The sequence below is a fragment of the Pseudopodoces humilis genome, chromosome 3 (genome assembly GCF_049639895.1).
Source record: "Pseudopodoces humilis isolate 2021_Gansu_Grassland_sample_001 chromosome 3, ASM4963989v1, whole genome shotgun sequence".
NCBI classification, from domain to species: Eukaryota; Metazoa; Chordata; class Aves; order Passeriformes; family Paridae; genus Pseudopodoces; species Pseudopodoces humilis.
Window position 1 is genome coordinate 89,747,101 of NC_142202.1, and position 12,899 is coordinate 89,759,999.

General features: G+C 40.3%; 1 protein-coding gene across 1 annotated transcript in view; it reads left to right on the plus strand.

Moving 5' to 3' along the window:
- Window positions 1–710: 710 nt before the first annotated feature.
- COL21A1 (collagen type XXI alpha 1 chain) overlaps window positions 711–12,899 on the plus strand; it is a 92,970-nt gene continuing 80,781 nt past the window's right edge. Inside the window, exon 1 of the mRNA XM_005518111.3 lies at window positions 711–751. The gene's annotated coding sequence lies outside the window, so the exon portion shown is untranslated. The remainder of the gene's footprint in view (window positions 752–12,899) is intronic.

The following is a 12,899-nucleotide window of genomic DNA, read 5'->3' on the forward strand; positions in this document are numbered from 1 at the left end:
ACATGAGGAACATCAATCACCTAGGTGCAACCTGTAAATAAATAATTAGGGAATAGCCCCAGAGATGTTAAATATTGTTTCACCCGGGCCAGGCAGGCTTGGACGCTTGTTTCAAGTGTGGGGATTCTTGAACTTTTTGTGAAGGTGATGAGGGACACCAGTTCCTGTTTTTAGTAAAACCTCCTTATGATAAGCATATGAAAGTCATATGCTTATTGTCTGGTCATCCAGCTACTAAACACAAGGTGTTCTCACTGGTCTGCCCCCTGGTCAGTCTCTGAGTCCAGAACTCAAAAGCCATTCTGTCCCTTCACCTGGAGAAGAAATGTTGAATGATGGGCAGGAGTATATCACAAACTACTTCAAACCAGTGGCCTGTCCCTCTGGTATCCAACAGCTTGCTGATCCCGATGCAGCCCGGGTTCGGGATGCTGTTCCAGACCGGGGAAAGCCTTTCCGAGGCGGGACGGTGCGGGACGGCGGGGGCGGCACTGGCGGGTCCGGGGCGCACGGGAGACGCGGCGGGGAGCAGCGGGCGGCGGTCCGGGCCGTGTCCCGAGCTGGCCCCGGGCCAGGCAGGGCCGTGCCAGGGCGCGGGGCCGGCGGGGGCGGCGCTGCCGGCGGGGCGGGTCCGCGGGGCCGGGGCTGCCGCGGCGGAGCGGGCGTGGGGCCGAGCGAGGCACAGCGGCGAGCGCGGCCGGAGGCACGGGGGCACCGCGGCCGCGGAGGGACGGCGAGAGGCCGCCGGCAGGTCAGCGGGGTCCCGGGTACGCGGGGGAGGGTGGGCTGCATCCCTGCGGAGCTGCATCCCTGCGGAGCTGCATCCCTGCGGGGCTCCCCGTCGCTGCAGGGACAGCCGGGGACGGGGACAGCCGGGCCAGGCGCGGGCAGGTGCAGCCCCGGGCACCGCTCCGCAGCCGCGCAGCCGCCGCGGGAGCCGGGCGGACCGTGGGTGCCGGGGGGCTGAGATAGGGAAACTTGTGCCTCCTGCTTAGCAGGGAGCTGACAGCCGACTGTGTCACTGATGCGGGGTTGAGTTTGGTTTTTTTTCCCTTTTGGAACGTGACTGCGGTGCGTGCGGCACATTGGACTAGCATGACACCCTCGCTTAATTTACTGGCACGAGGTGAAATTATTTATGCGCTGCTATGTCCTTCTGTGCCATACAGAAACCTGCTTTATTCTCGCACTGTAACCAGCACCGGGTTACTGGTTAACTTCTGTAATAGGTTGTGGCATGGGAGTACAGACTTTACAAGAATTAGTAAAGTAGAAGGGTTCATAATAACTGCAATTATTGTTTCTGTACCTGAAAAGAAAAATTTGCTCTGTGGCCCACTTCTGATTGCTATTTTTCTAAATTGCTATTTAGCTGTGTAATGCTTAGATGGTATTTACTGTGCTGAAAGGATCTGGTCTTTGAGGATTAAGAGTCTGGGAAGCAAGTCCACTGGTTGATTCTGAAAGTCTTCCAGCTTACAGGCACCTGAGGAAGCCTTATGAATCTGTTAGATTTAGTAAACTTACTTGCAAGTTTTCCCCAAACCTTATTGGTTATGGTGGTTTTTATTATATATGTATCACTCAAATATTTATTCGTATACATAACACTGAACTAAAGCATGAACACAAAATCGTTCTTTGAAGACTTGTGCTAAGTAGTTTCCTTAGGAAATTTAGTATTCAGCACGAAGACTTTGGCACGATACATACAACATATTAAAGATGTGCAAAATCAAGACTCATTTCATTTGGGGATGCATAACAGGATTGTTGCAGTTGTGTGATGGCATCTCTTGGTAGTTGTGACTTTGGGGTTTATATCTGGTGTCAGTATTATCTGGGATTCTGGACACCAAAGTTCTAGCAGGGTCTTACTAGTTCAGCAGGAGATGAGTAGCAAAGGCGGTCAGAGATCTGGGAAACGTAATCTTTGGGAAAGCAGTGAAAAAACTGGAATGTTGCAGTGTAGGGAAGCAAAAACTGATGAGAGATGTGATAGTGATCTTAACTGTGTAATTGGTTGCTGTAGAGTGGTGGGAAGCTAACTCTTCACATTCAGTGGAGACATGACAAGAGCCAGCTTGCTGAGCTGTTTCAGAAGAGATTAGGTTAACTTGGTAGGGAAAGTTCTGTCTAATTGTACAGGTAATTGGGCATTTAATGTCCAACCAATCACCAGACATCCTTCAGATAAATGTCATCCTGTCTTCCTGTTGTCAGAGACACTAAATGACATCTCCAGGTCCATTAAAACTTCCAGGGGTGGCAGAGGCAACTAGAAGGCCAGTCTGTGTATTTATATGCTCTTGATGATGAACAAAGAACCATCTTTGTGAGGTAAACACAGCTCAGGGATCCATTTGTAATATTTCACTCACATGCCTAACTTTTATACTAGATTTTGTGATTCTTCTCTCTTCTGCTCAAACTGCATTTGCCATTGAAGTCTTAAGAGCAATGGTGTGTGATCTGCTGATGAACATCATATCTTGGTTTGGTACCATCACAGCCAGTAAATTGACTTATTGGTCAATGTTAGAAATTTCAGCTTAGTTTTGAAGTACGGTTCTGCTAAGCCTATCACATTGTTTCCTTCAAGTCCTCAGTAGTTCCCATACTGTCTCAGGAAGTCCATGAGGCAGAACTACCTTGGTTTAATTAATGTCTATATTGGTTATGATTATCATTGTGGAAAGTACTCAGAATATAATTCAGTTCTTAAACATACTTTGAAATTTGTAGTTTGTCCTACTACATTTAACAAATTTTTGCCGGGTGCAGTTATTAGCCAAACTAATTACAGAAATAGCTGAATGAAATGAGTCTGGGTGGTTTTCTCCTCTTACCTCCATTACCTAGATTTCTTTTCTGCTTTGTTCAATGTTTATTCTTTTATTGGGTTATTCTTTGTATTGTTCTTATGAATTTAAATGCTAATTATATTAAAAATTCTACCACATCCTTTGCTTCCAGAAATTAGCTTCCCAGGATCACTTTAGTTTTTTGAACATCCTTATTTTATGAGTGGGAATAGACAAGGTCTAACCTGTCTTTCTAGATTGTTATTATTTTATGTCCTGTGTTCTGCCCTTAGTATTTGGAGAGGCATTGAATAAAGCTGATTCAATCTTTCCAGTGTCTCTTTATGAAAAAAGAGACCCTTTCAATGCTCTTAGTAATCTGTTTTATTAAGATGTCTTTGTTTCTGCCTTTTTTTCTCTTCTTTGAGCTGACATGACCAGAGCTGAGCCCAGTAACCCTGCTGAAGACATGCTGTTCCTGAGGCATCTTCTGCTCCTTGCTTCTCAGCTGCTTTCCATCACACCCGCGGTGGCGTGACAGGCTGGAGTGCTTGAAGTAACCAAGATGTGCCTTATAAAATGTCTTTCATTTGTTTTTTCTGGTTTGTTGCTCTGTCAGAGTTTCTCTGAATCATCTCAAGCATGAATTTTGTCAGGGCACAGCAGTGGGGGCTCCCCATGGAGGGGTGACTGGGACGAGCCTGGCCTATCCCACAGCCCCAGCACAGAGCTGAGTCTCTGGGGGGCACCAGGGCAGCCCGAGCTCTGCACATCTGTGCACATCTGCACATCTGGTACCTCTCTGGGAATGGGCTGAGGCCAGGCTGGGACTTGGGCATGTGCTGGGACCTGGCTCGATGAGGCCCATGGCCAGGCTGGACTGGGCTGTGGCATTGCTGGGACAGGGGCTGATGGCCCCAGGGGGCCGACATGGAGGCTCGAGGTGTGGGATGGGCTGGTGAAGGCCTGTTGTTGCTGTGGGGCTTTGACACATTTCAGAGATTCACTGATCCAAATTTTGTGTAGAAAACATGTGAAATCTACCCATTAGCACAGTAGGGGTGTTTGAAATATCTGAAAATGTTGGGCTTTAGGGAGGGTGAGCCTACAGAGACTGGAAGGCCAACTTTGCCAGGATGACAGTCACTAGAGACTGCCTGAGAATTTAGCTCCCCCTGTTACACAAACTGAGGTGGCCTCTAGAACCAGTATTTTGCGATAGAGATGTGTGTGCTTGAGCACCCCTGGCTTGCCTGTCCTGCCGTGTGTCGGCCGCAGGGTTTGCTGCCTGCTGTGCATTCTCTGCCTGGAGAATCCAGTGCACCTCCTTCACCACTGGTGCTGGCAAGGCTAAGATCTTTGGATTGAAGGTTGTTCCATCAGCCAGGTCTGCTGCTGGGTATCCAATGCTACTCATCTGGAGTAAAATGCAGGGTTAGCAAAAAATTTTCAAGAAGATCGCTGCACTATGGCAATATATATTGATTTGTTGGGTAAAAACAACCCCTTAACAATCAAGGCTTCACATTTCTTCCCTGCTTTTGCCCATGAAAATAGGCTGAGCCCTGCAAAGCTTCTGTGTTTCTTCATTTAGGACTAGTCTGGCTGTGGAAAAACACAATATATAGAAGAAAACTTAGGCCTGTGGGAGCATAGAAAAATGTCTTGAGGGACTTTTTTCTTCTCTCTGCTTTCTGTGGTACTGGGGTACTGTGAGACTTAAAAAAGAAACTTTTCCAAGTTACTATTAAGCTGCACAGGCATTGTTTTAAAGCAGGGCTGATTGATTTAGCCTTCAAGGGTAGATGTCAGGCACACTATTCATGATTAACAACAGATAGAGACCAGGGAGATAAGCAGTGTTGATCATGCTGAATAATACTATGAGTGGAAAGGAGGCTATAAGGTAAATATGTGTCAACCTTCTGGAATTTTTTGAGATTTATATAATTTCAGTGTTGACTAATTTATATAATTTCAGTGTTGAATAATTGATCTTTTTATCAGTGTGCTTCATGCTGTAGTAAAACAGGATTTAAACAGTGAGAAGTTAATAGCTCTAAGTAAAACACACAGGCACTGGAATGAGACCCAATCTCTATAACTAAGAACATGCAAAAATTGCAGGGAAGTTTGTTGGAACTTGATGTAATACAAAATAAAACTATCATTCATGCCAGTGAGATTTGCATTTTTCCTCGAATTTTCCATCTGTTCAAAACAAGCTGGTTAAGTGTACTGTATTAGCACAGAGGAAATTTACATTTCTGCCTTGTATATTTGTACTTTAAGGCTATTTCATAATTCCAATTTTTATATTCCAAGATTTTTCTCTCTGCTGTGGTTAGTTTTGGTAGCTTGCTCTGAAGCTCTAGTTTGAGCTAATAACAAAGAGGGGCTGGAGGCTTCTTAGTAATGACAGAAATGAATATAAATGTGGCAAAATGAGCAGGTTATGGAGATCACAGAGGGTTAGACAAGGAGGGACTGGGATGAATTGCAGGTCCTCTAGGGCAGGAAGGGTTGAGAAGTGGCTGCAAGGGCCCTTTGGCTGTGGTACTTGTGGTGGGGGTCTTCTGGCAGCACACAAGGGGACAGAGACATGAGTAGTGCCCAGGGCATTTTTAGGACAGGGGAGGTCTGGCAGAGATTTGTGGCAGCAGGGTCTCTTTTATTCCCTTATACTTTCCATCTAGACCAGTTCTTCTCATTGTCTTTTTTACTGTCCCACGTTGTGGGGTGCCTTTTATCACCTCTGCAGTCATCCATTTTTACTCCAGCTAACATTTTTCTCTTTCCCTCTTCATTGCCCCTTGCCAGTCCCTCCCAGGCCTTGGGAAAAGGGCTGGGATCTCAGGGTCACTTGTCCTGGCTGACAGGAAGATGATAAAGGGAGGTATAAAGAGAGGTGAGGGGCCCATATAGAGCTGAAGATAGCACATCAATAATCTTCTAAAGAGAGATTTACTCCTTCTGGAGCCCTGCATGACACGGAGGATGCCTGGCAGAGAGGTACAGCAAGTCTGCCTCACATACACTCAATCTCTGTCCTCAGAGATAGTGGTACTGTATAAATAGGTGATAATCAGCCATTCAGGAGGTAGCTCTGCCAGTCCCATCTTTAGCACAGGCAAGATCTGCTGCAGAAAGTGGACTACTTGCTTACAAGTGTGTAGGTTTGTGGGTGTAAAAGATTTTGAATGAAGAAGTTATCATTGGGTTGGTTGAAGGTTTTAGTTAGGAAGTTAATCTTATCTGGGGGGCTTTAAGTGTGGAATATACACAGCTGTATATGTGCTGTGCGATAAAACTTGTAGAATATTTAAAAAATATTTTTATCTGTTGAATGTGCTAGAAAAGTATCTTTAACCCAGCTGTCTTTAAAAGGGAGAAATTGAGTTGTTGGGATGAAGAGTGCCCCATCTTCTGTGTTTGGAGTGCACATTAACAGTGTCATTTGATTAGCTTAGAACTTTTTTGTACATTTTACAGACCACTTACTCTACCCAAAGCTCTGTATTTTTTTTTGCATTTAATCCAGTTTAACAAATACACAACATTGATTTGCATTATCCAAACTGAAAGTTCTTTTTCTTTTTGTGTAAATCTTCAGAACCATGGTGATGATAAAACATGTCCTAACTTGCCTGAACTCATTTTTATCCTACATCAACAGAAAATGGAAAAAAAAAAAACACACTCTGAGCTCTAGTTTGAAATTACGCCAACAATTTCTAAAGCATGCCAGCTTGTATTTTCCAAAATACGTTATAACAATCTGTACTTTCTTCATTAAGTAAAGTTAATGATTTCCAAAAGTTTTCTTTTTAGTCAGAACTGCTTCAGCATATAAAAATGAGTCCAATTAAGGTGACTTGAAGACATAAATGAAGAGTGCTGCAGCTGGTATTACAGCAGGAGTACATCTAGGTGTAGCCTATAATAGACACTTGGGAAGTCTTGCCAAAAGTACCTTCTGCTTCTTTTGGTCTCTGTAGGTAATTTCAATTCCCACCTCCTTAGGAGCTCCCTAATTCCACAAGAGTTTCCAAGATCATGTATCTAGATGTCTAGATAAATTTGCTTAGTTGTATTAAGAGTACAGTTTGTAAAAGTATCTGATTATTGAGCTCAGTTTAAAATTTATGGTATAAGCTGTGTTTCACTAAGGGGTGCAGACTTTTGCCAGACTGGAGGTGGAGCTGCCAGGAAGCATGATGGGCTTTCTAGAGTGTCAGTGCAATGCATACATTTGAGGGAAGACGTATAAAGTGGTACATAATTCTTTTCCCGATATTGGACACGGAGAAGGTTCAAATTATAGGTGCAATTAGAAAAGTACTGCCCTCATTGTCCTCAAATGTATTTTTTTTTTTTCTTAGTCTTTTAACCACCTGGGATACCCTGGGTGGCTCTCTTGGAGCTGTGGCCCCAAGAGTCTCCATTAGACAGAGATCTAAGCAAGGCTGTTTAAACCTCTTTAGATGCAACCTTCCTTGACCAGATTAATGTTTCTCCTTACTTGCACTTGGGATCTGACCCTGGTTTTCTACAGATTCCCCTTTCTTCATTGCACATAGGAAAGATAGAATAATATTCCCAGTTGATTAAAAAGGCATAAGAGAAAATTGTAAGCATAGCTGCAGTGTCCTGTGTGGAGAAGGCAGACATGCCTTGATAATTGGTACAATGACTTACAGGGTGGGTGAATTATGCAGAGCATGGCTTGATAGAAGATGTGGAAATGGACCATGCAGAACTGTTTGTATTGTGAATTCACTCGTTTCTCAGCTGTGGGAAATGTTTCAAACTAGCATTCTTTGGGAAGTGGCTCTGAGATTAGACTTTATGCCCAAAACAAAAACCCAGGGGAAAGTTACATAATGCTGGACTTCTGTTTTATCAGAGGTTTGATTACCCATGGAAACTGGACACGGGAGTTTAATTTCTTAATTAAAGAAATTAATGAGGTCTTAATTTCTTGGGCTTAATAGCACATGACTGTAAAAGGGTTAAGTAGATCACTCCTGGCAAAATAGAAGCTGAGCTGAATGTCAGTGTCTTGCTAAGAAGCTATATGCCTTCTTTTCCCAAGTGGAATGGTATCTGCCTGGCAATCACATTTTGCTTGAAAGGTTTCCATTAGGAGGGAGCAGAACTGGGTGGGTGAAAGTGAGAGAACTTTTGAGTTATATCATGACTTTCTCTCTCAACTCCTGGGGCAGCACATTGTGGAAAAGTACAGTCAAGAACTTTTGAGTTAAAGTGCAGGCCTTCATAGAGACTTTAATGAAACTCTGTGTGGAACTATAATAGTACAAAGTGTTAATATGTGGAGGGGAATTTTCAAAGACAAGTCCCCTAATTATCTTTCCTACTGAAAAGAAGTTGAAATTCTCACCTACTGAAAAAAAGTCCTCTTTGTCTTTCAGAAACTGTCATTTGCAGAGAAAGTGATCATCAAACAGCAAGCCTAAGCAAAACAACCAAATTAATTAAATGACTTTTTCAAATGCTCTGTCTGGAATTTAATAGAGAAAGAAAAATGGGGAAATAGTGGCAATTAGGAGACCTGGAGGCATTTTTTCCTATCCCTGAAAAGTAGAATTGAGAATTCTACAGGCCCTATGTAGAATGACACCAGTCATGAGAAATCTGATGATAAAATGTATCTAAATGCTGGCTATATATTAAACTGTGAAAAATATGCCCTTGCAGTACAATAGAAGATAAAATGATAAAGGAGTGTTTTACTACCATGGAGAAGAATAAGGGGTAGGGAAGGGGAGGAAGATTTGCCGAATAAGAACAACAACAAATTCTTTTTAAAGGTCCTAGACAATGGAGGTTTATGTTTGTTATTCCCTGGTGAATTTTCGATGAGGAGGAAGGAATGTAATTGTATGCCCCTGTGATTAAGTCCATTTGCTGTGCAAAGGGGCCCACATGGCCATGGCATGCTCATGACTGGGCTGAAATGAACATTGACGAGTTTTGCCAAAAAGGGGAGGGAAGCCAGAACGCAGAGGATTTTATTAAAGAGCTCAAAGAGAGGACAGCTGCACCTAATTTTCAGAAGCACATAGTTGTCTTCGAGGAAGCTAGGCAGTACCAAGAAGAATGATTAATTTTTATTTCCTAAAGAGCAAAGACATTCCATTTATTTTATCTCTTGTTTTCTTTTCTGATCTGGATTTAAATAAGGTATCTGCCCTCAGAAGAGGTATTTCTAGCAAAGGAGAATTTCTTCTCTGTGCATGCATAAGTATACCTACTAAGTACTCGCTGTAATTACCAGTAGTTCATGGTTTGATGGTTTTCAGTGGTAAGGAAAATGCATTCAACAAAACCATCCTGGAGCTGTCCAATACAGAGCATTTCCTTTGAAGAAGACCTGGTTGTCTCTGCTCTTCAACACTTGATGACATGCAGTTTTGTAATTGTTTCATGGTCACTGCATGTGATTTTTAAATAGATTTGGGTGATACATGTCTCCTGCTCCTGCAAAATTACTTACAGAATGTCTTTGAAAAGTTGGGCAACCGCAGGCGATGAAATCTTAGAAGTCAGAGAGCTGTGAAAATTCTGTTACATGGTGATTTCATTCTGAAAACTCTTCTACATTAATACTACAATAGAACTCAAGCACTGATGATTGACACCTGAAGTAAATATGTAATCACTTTAAATCATTAACATGTTTTCTTCTTTGAATAAACAGGAAGTAGCTTTTCTCTCATGAAAATGAATAGGTCAAGACATTGAGAACATTTTGATACAATGGAAAATATTAATAATTATAACAACAATTGTTATGAAATACTCCTATATCCTTTTGTGATACAGACATTTTTGTACTTCCTCGTAAAACAGTTATTTTCTAGTTTTTGTTGCGTATACCTTTTTCACTAATTGATATTTTTCAGTCTATTTTTGTTTTCATGGAAGCTTAACAGTATGACTGAGAAGAAACTGGCTTTCTGTATTTGTATATGCACTTTTTTCTCCTTTAATACTATCTGAGAACCAATTATCATGAACATAGATAGAGTTCATCTTCAACAAGTTCATTCCAAAACATACATGACAGTATTTGATTTTAAAGTGCTAAAATATAAAGCAATGCTTATGTATTATAATATAGTTGCTAGTTGTTGTGTCTAAATTATAGCTAAGTTGTGTGAATTCTCATGAATTATGTAGCCCAAATAAGAACCAAGAATGTAATCACACATTTTGCTCAGAGACAAGAAAATCCATTTTAGTAAGACTAGATCTATTTCTTATAGTTTAAGTAAGAGAACAGCATATGATATTATATGCACCATCCTTGGCTCTTGATGCTATACCAAAGATTCCTCCAAAAAGACTTTTTTTAAGGATATGACCATTATACAAAATGAGTTTGTAAATAACCATATGAAATTATTTAGCCTATTGTGTGGATTATCTTATATAATTATTGAGGTCTTAAAGTACCTTCAAATACCAGAATTTTTGCAGTGGCAAATATACCTTCTATAAAATTTCCCTGAATGAATTAAGTTAGCATTCTCATAGGATCAATATCTCAGTAGTTTTATATTTTGTAAGCATATTATCAAAATTGGAGGAATAGAATTTCAAACAATACTTCTTTCTGTGTCTTTGACATGAAAGGCAATGTTTGGTGGAGGTTTGAGCATTGCAGATCATTCTGTAACTGGAAATAGAATAGCTGGTATTTAAAGTTTCAAGTTATATGGTGTAATGTGTATGCTTAGTTATTTTGATGACTTCCTGATCTGTTTTGTTTGCAGGCCCAGTTGTACAGACAATACTTTGTTTATTCACACCTTAACACAACAAATTACAGTCCAGGTGCAGATTTATGATCCATTGAGATCACTATTCTATTTTTTTTTGTTTTGAGTGGAAACTGCAGTCTATCCAGTCATTTGAAGTTGAAGAAGTCACACTGTTTGTATGATAACTGGTTTTGTCGAAACCCACAGATGTTAGTTTTACAACTTGCAGGTGAATTCTATATATATTTTTACATGTCTGTGTTAAAATTTATGTATTTTTTATACTTCAGCACAGAATGTAGGCAATAACATACTTTATTAAGAATGAATTTGTCCATCTCTCCCTTAGTATTAAATTCTGTAAAAAATTCTCTATATTCTTTGGCAGAAGTAAGGTAACATTATTATTTGCTTGTAGCCAATAGCACACTTAACAGCCTCTGTAGTATTTTCCTCTTCAGGATGTCTCTGAGCAGAATGTGAAAAGTGTCTCTATGCACTCACTCAGTGATGCTCTGTAGCACTGACATCCACAACATGTGGAAGAGGCTGTACCTAACTCCAGACTACCTTCACCACCATGAGGTCACCCTCTGGTACAGAGGTTTCAACACCTCTTGATCATACTTGGCCATGTGTTCTTAGCTCTTATCTTACTAGAGGATGCAAATATACAAATAAAGCTTGATTGTATTTTTGTTCCTTTTTAAAATTCATTTTAATTAAGTCTACTAACATTTTTTCCACAAAGCAAACTTTATAAATCAGGAACATCATATAAAAAAGACTATGTTTAGAAACTCTTCATCTGGATTCATCTGGATTCTTTTTGTGTATGTTGTCTAACAAATTATTTATTGCTATATGTTGGATAAGTTTGGCATATAACTTTTTTATCTGTATTTTTTTCCATGTGTATTAAATGGTTGTTCATGCTGAAGTGTTACTTTATTTTCAACAGTTTATCAATCCCACAATTTACAAGTTAATAGGTATTTTCTAATAAGACTCTAAAAATGATTATGAATCTCATCATCACGGTGAACAAATATAGACCAAATTACTTTATGTTGGTTCTCCATAGCAGAAATGCAGTCACTGATGAATCTCTAGATTTGGGTTGTACCACAAGAACCAACAGCACCTCATTTTGTAACTAACTGCTTTATAACTAGTACTTATACATTAACAGGAGCAAAAAATGTAAAAAAAAATGCTATTATTACCTCCAGCGTCTTTTGTGTTCTGATGAAAAATGGTCAGATTCTTGGGAATGTTGGCAGACAGCACTGGATATAATTAAAAAGGATCATTCCCAAAAGGGAGGCTGCAGAACCATGGTCTGAAGGATCTGTGCTGGTAATGCTGTTAAACCATGGCTTTTCATTTACTATGGGAAATACAAATTGACATTTGACACATGCATTTATCTCCATAAGGCTTCTTTTTATGAAGTCAGTAAGACTGCATGCATAGTGCTTTTGTCCACCTGTATAATCCTCAGCTTCCAGTGCCACAATAAACCCTGAAAACACTGCAGGTGTTTGCTCTGAATTGCTGTAAGTGATGCTCAAGATGTGTTCTTAGGTGCACAAAATATATCAGTACATAAATTCATCTTTTTAAGCAAATAAACAAACCTGAAATCTACTACTTTCCTAAGAGCATGAGTTTTATATTATAAAGAAAATCTCAAGTTGAACAGCTCTGGAATATGTCTGAAAATGCATTTGGCATATTTTGAAATGTCAAATTTCTAGCATAAATAATAATTTATTCCTTTCACTTTTTCTTAACTTTGTATTAAAGCTTACCATAATATAAAAACTGGTTTGGTTTTGTTTTGTTTGTAATTTGTAGTATGAATTTGAATTTTTAATATGTAGTATGAATTGTATTCCTTTGAAAGCCAAGTTGTACACCTGGTTATGCAAGAAAGTATGACCTGTACTTTGTTCAGGCGTGTCTGTTATCATCAATATACTGGGTAAGCAACTTGCCATAAGTTCTAGTAAGTGTGCCATGTTGCTTTTATTCATCCTTTCGCAAAATACATTGGTGACATTTCTTAATGGACTCTATGGAAAATAAATTGCTCATGTCTTGTATATTTTGAGATATGGGAACTACTTTGGAAAAATTAATCTGTGTTTCTGAAAGAAAAGTCGTTCCCTATACTGCTCTAACCTCTACTGGCCATTTAATTCACCAGTGGCTAATTTAAGTCAAGTTGGCTTGAAAATGCCAGAAATGTGACACTCTTGAATTATTAAGAAATTCTAGGACTCTTCATGTCAAAAAGAAGCAA